Genomic DNA, 6146 nt, shown 5'->3' with positions numbered 1-6146 from the left:
CCTTTTGATTGTAAGAATGATTGACCGGGACGTCCCCTGCAGTCACGAGAGCCTGTTTCTACCTGATTCCTGCTGGAAACCAAATAACTCCTATTGCCCACAGCGTGGATGATTGAGTTCAGGTGTTTTTTTGTGTGATGGGGAAAAGCTACCAAGCTTTGTCAATTAATTTGGAGCAAAAGTAAACACCACAAACCAAATACACACTTTGCTCCATTTGTTCAACACACGCAGATAAAAGGCCGAGTCTGTGAGTGCAACAAGTAATCAAAAGCATCTGCTCACAGCTGAACTGGATAGCGTTACACCTCTCAAGTCTTAATCGTACAGAGAGATGTGTCAGTGTGTGATTTATCAGGAGGAGATAAGCACATTCTAGCCATGGTTTTTCCCCCCCAACACACCGAGATGAACCTCTCGCCGGCAGAGATGCTTTGCCGCTCAATTGTGGCTTATTTTGTATTCTTATCTCGTCGCGTCATCTTGTCAGTAGTTAAAGGACAAATCCGCCCTAAAATACAGTGGGGAAAAAACTACTAAAAACACTTCTATGCAGTTTTACTTTGCATTCCTGGCTTCACTTTGTTTAATTAATGCTGTTCATGTTTTCATGACGACCTGGCCACACCTAGATTATATGATGTCAAGATATTTGTCTCTATTTTTCTACAGCCACGATAGAGTTTAATAGGAGAACTAAACAACTAAAAAAGAAACATACAGTATAAATGCGCGCGCACACACACACACACACTCTCAGACATGAGTCATTGGGACAAAACTATTTCATCTATTTCCTTCCTTGGGGATATTTAATGAAGGAAATCACTAACTGAGCCGCGGTGACAAATAAAAGGGAAATTCCACCATAAAAGTATTCACGTAACGCATTGCAGACTGATTATACACGTCCCAGCATGGAATTGCTCATTCCATTTCACTCTGTCATTTACAGCGCTGAACAGTCATTCTGGAAGTGGAATTGTTCAGATTCATTCGCAGCCGGGAGCCTCTTCGCGGCGACGGTGCGGCAGGACACCGAGCGCCACCAAGTGCCTTGCTCGAGGGGCAATTTAATATAGTCATTTAGCAGAGGAGAAGGGACGCATGACACAACGGTTGTTGCATTTCACCGTGCGATAGCAGCAACCTCCACAACCAGCAGCCACTCATAGTGACTTGCCTGGAACCTCCATGAGCGAGTGTGGTGTTCTTCTCATGTTGCATTGCTATCGCAGGGACAGCAACTGGAACATGTTGAAAGACTGTGAAAGTACGTCGAAGCTGTAGTAAGCGAACATTTTATACGTATTATCTGCCGAGTACGCGGCTTAACAACCTGTACCTATTGATCGTGTTATAAGCTTACCAATAATGTGCTATGGCGTGCTTACGTAATTAGGATTTATGCATTCATGCCTTATTGTAATATGTGTAGGTGAATTGGTGTGAAGCCTCGACTAAACTAAAAATCTGCACGTGCACTAACACAGCATACACACACGCACACACACTGCATAATAAAATGTTTGCCTTAATTGTTATTTAATTTTCAATCCCTGACATGGTCATAAACACGATGAGCGGAATTTTTGTCGAATACAATAGTTGCATGGGGGAAAGGCCGCTGAATCGCAATTGGCTCATTTCCGATCACGCTCGTAAAGAAACTGACCACAATTTCCAAACCAAAAATGTTGATCAGGACATTCAGCATTGATAGAGCGACAAACGCATAGATAGATAGTGAGTGTTTTTTGCCACAAAGCCTGTAATATGTGTGTAATTATATATCGATTAGTTTTCGTTGGTGAGTGGGTAGCAGGAGTGACAGCTTCTGCCAAGGTTCTCATTTTATAGGTTCTCATTCTCACCATAAAGTGACAATATGCCGACGGTCGACACAGCAGCATCGCAAAATGTACACAACAAGCTATCAGCGCTTCGTCCAACAGAGGTTGCCCCGATGTCTTTTGCGATGGAACCATAACAAACGAATTCCCACTACAGCGACTCTCCGAATGAGTTCGGAAGGATTGTTACTGAATAACGTCGCCCTGGATTCATCCTTGATAAGCTGGATGAGCAGATAGAACAGGTCTTTTGTATCGGACAATCCCATAATGAAGAGAGACAAAGCAAGAGCCATTAAAATGACTTTAAAACCAACAACAACAACAACAACAACAACAACAAAACTGTGAACGTTATAGATATGTGCCATTTCTCTCTTCCTCTCCCTCTCTCTGTGTTCCGTTGTTGCTGCCTTGTGTTGAGGATACCAGCAAGTCATTGCTGTTGCAGAAATGTCTTAATATATTCTCTAGTGCTGTAAAATTAAGAATATATGTACATATATATATATATATATATATATATATATATATATATGTATATATATATATATATATATATATATATATTTCTATGTCATTATTGTTACTAATCCCAATATATTGCTGCTCGGTACATTTATCACTGTGTTCTCACAGAGTTTGGTTATAAAATCCTGCAAATTGAATGATGCTGGTATCTGAGACTGGTCTGCTGCCTGGAAGAAATGGGAAAGGGTGATTTGGTTCGGTTGTCTGTCCGATGATCTGTAGCAACAGCGGGACAGTTTTGCCCAAAAGTCAAGATATAATAAATAATATATGTAATACAGTCCACCCTCAAGATGCTCATGCCCTCAGTATTGGCACCCATCCAGAGATCCCCGCAAGGCTCTCTGTGTACATGAAGGAAGATCAGATAATGGGTATAAAAAAAGAAAAGAAAAAGCACAGCTACGGTTCGGTTTCAGTTGTACCGTGGTGATCGTGAATGTGTGCAAACTGGAATATGCAATCAAGACATTGAGGGCATATTTATAAAAACAAGAACAAGTTACAACACTGAAAGATTGTTTTATTATTATTTTTAAAAGAAGATAAATTGGGAGGTGTTTTTATTTTATTTTATTGAAGCTTACTGTACAGGTGTTTACTACATTGTGTCTGCGAATGTGTTTGTCAGTACGCAATGGGCTCTTTCTTAACCTAGTGTAAAGGTTTGCAACTGTTATTTTAAGCTTATAAATGTTACAGACACTTTAGAGCAAGCACTTTGTACACAAACAACTGAATCAAGTTTATGACTTACCTGTTATTTTAAAACAGCATTATCTTGTTTGTTTTTTATTCAGCACAATAATCAGACAATGAGGAACCTTCAATAAGCTGATTTTACACTACCAGATTGATTGAATGATGTACTGTAATGGAGTATGTAATGTTTGGTATAAGAGTTATGGATACATAGAGCAGATAGATATAGCATGTTTATGAAGTCATATCAAAATATAGGCAGAGTGCAACGGTTACATTGTAAAGTATAGGCAATAGTGTACTATTGCAGTTGTCTGACTTCGTGATTTCAGCATTTCATTATTATCAAAGTGCATTTCAAGGGGCTACAGTTTTTTATTTTGGCCTCCAAACTTCTTTTCTTCTCTTTTTTCGCATCAGTTCAAGGTTGGCTTTTGTCACTCTGTGAACGCCTGGAAGTAATCTTGAGTGCTGGAATTTGTGCTGGTTGTAACTCTTTATCATGGAGCGTTCAGCCAGGCATTTTTCAGGTCGTTGGCGAAATAGTTTAATTCTCGACTTGAGTGCAGCGGCTGGCTTTTTTTTAACGACAATGTTCAGTGGCTCCGCTCTGTGTTTCTACCCATGTGTTATTTATTGGCATGCTTTGCGCCCTCAGATAATCCCACCACCTCATTTTACCGCTGCGAATGGGGCATCTTGAGTAATGTGTGCACTGTTATTCCCCAACGTGTGTCATCCAGGCTCATAAAACTGGAAATATTCTCCTTGTCAGAGTTTGGAAAACAACTGCATTGCGGTCGCGAGTGTGGGAAAACTTGACACCATAATTTATCAGCGTGCATCGGCTTCATTAATTGCCCCATATTTTCAGACCCCGTTGACATTGGAGCCACTGTCCTTGTCTGTTGGCTGCGGTTAAACTCGAGGCCGAGCACTGTGTTGATCTCTGGTGATTTATATTCTCTATTGTTACCTGTTGAGCCTTCCTGGTGTTGTATGTGTGAGCTTTTAAACGAGTTACACAATAAATGTATATACAGCATCTTAATCATCTTGTGCATGGTATTTCATTTTTTTCATCAGTTGTACTAAAACAAGTAATAAAAGCAAACATTTTAACTGGTGTGATTTAAATTGTTAATTATGCTTTCCGAATGATTTAAACATGTTTCTAAACACTGCGTGACCTCAATCCTACCAACGGGGGTCCTCGCTGACCTCAGAGGTACCAAAAAGTGTACGAATGTATTGGATCCCAGTCGCAAGCATCCAATCCTGCCTCTGCAGTTTTAATAGATGGAATTAGTTATTGAAGTCATGTTTTCCATGAGTCCTGGTTTAAAGCATGACACCCTATCAGGCGGGTAGGGTCAGTCATTTTGAAGGAGACAGACAAAGATTTCCTCACATGCTCTTATTTTTCTTTTAGACAATGTGCACATATTTTTCTTTCATTTATTATTTTCTATTGCACCAGCATGGTCCCATTGAGATTTAAAATCTCGTCCTGCTCAAGACGGGAGCATGAAAGATTCACAAAAACACATAAAAGCACGAATAGCATACTTACAACAAAACAGCGAAAAGTAAAAATAATAAAGTACATCAAGTTGGCAGTGTAATTCAATACCAGGACAAGCAGTTAGAAGTTAGACACATGCATGCTTGTAAAATACTCTAGTTTAAATGGCCTGTGACAGAAATGTACTGTAACCAGTAATCACATGTTTTGTCCAAATGACAATAATTACATAACGAATACTGTTTTGACGCTGGCATTTTGCTATGATGGATGTTCCTTTCTGCAGTTTATTCTCTGGTTCCCCGGTCAGTAGTCCTTGTGTGTTAAATATGGGAGTATGAAGAGCCCGACCCAATCTAATGTTAGTGTTCCAAAACAAAAGGTAAATGAGACAAATTAGATATCATTAGGTTATCCAGATCAGGCTACTTATTGTGATTTAGAACAAAAGACCTCCTTAACTCACTGACATGAAAATGTTAAAAAAAGATGTGAATCCAGAAGATGTACAGCCCTCTGCGGCCCCAGAGTTCAGCTGCAAATAGAGTTGTGTGTCTGAAAGAATTGTGTGCATCTGTGGCGGTTGCCAGAGAGCGCGTGCTTGTTTGTGAGCAACACAAGGGCACTTTGTGTGTGTGTGTGTGTGTGTGTGTGTGTGAGAACCAGTTCACAAGTGGGTGATTCTCCCTTCTCGCTGGCGGAGTAAGTGGAGAGGAAACGGCTGCAGAAGCAGTCGTGCATCGGGGGGAAAGCATATCGGACAATTAAGTCGGTGGCTGTGTATTGCACTGCTCTGTGTGGGGCTGATTGAATCAGAGAGACAGCCACTCACAGCTCTTCGTCTCAGGACATTGCAGGTAATTACCCATAAGTCACTGTTCCCCTGTATTGGATCTTCAGCCCAATTACGCCCACACCGGCAGTCCACCCGGGCCTCATTTATTACCTCCGGTTGCCTGTTGACCTTTTCAGACACACAGACAGGCAATTGAGCCGAGGGTGTTGCACCCTCAGTCTTGAAGACAGTTTTGATAGATAGATAGATAGATATATAGATAGATAGATACTTTATTTATCCCCAGGGGGAAATGTGTTAATTAATTAATCTATAATGTGTATGCAAAAATGTCACAAAAATGTCACAAACCAGCGGACTAGTTGGCCTTCACCGCCATCTGCTGATATCTAGCGGAAAGCTTGAAGAGCACCACTTAAATAAATATCTGATCTATATTTTTTACTGAAAACAGGTGTATCTACAGAGCAGAATTGGGGAAAATAACGACTATACATCTGTCTCCTGGTCATAAACGGCATGCTGGAGACTCGTGGAGCTTATGAATCTACTAGTATATTGTATGATCTCTCTGCTCTGTGGAAGTCACACAGCAAATTTGAAAGGTAGTATGCTTAAATACTTTTATGTGTCAGCTTTCAGAAGAGAAACCGCAGATGGATTGTGTTTCACCGTGAACTTTCCCAGCTGATTACTTTCAATCAAGACGGTCATTGTTTGTATTACACGTTTTCAGAAA

This window comes from Cyclopterus lumpus, chromosome 9 (genome assembly GCF_009769545.1).
Source record: "Cyclopterus lumpus isolate fCycLum1 chromosome 9, fCycLum1.pri, whole genome shotgun sequence".
Lineage (NCBI taxonomy): Eukaryota > Metazoa > Chordata > Actinopteri > Perciformes > Cyclopteridae > Cyclopterus > Cyclopterus lumpus.
The sequence above is the reverse complement of the archived record's forward strand: the minus strand, read 5'-3'. Positions refer to the sequence as shown.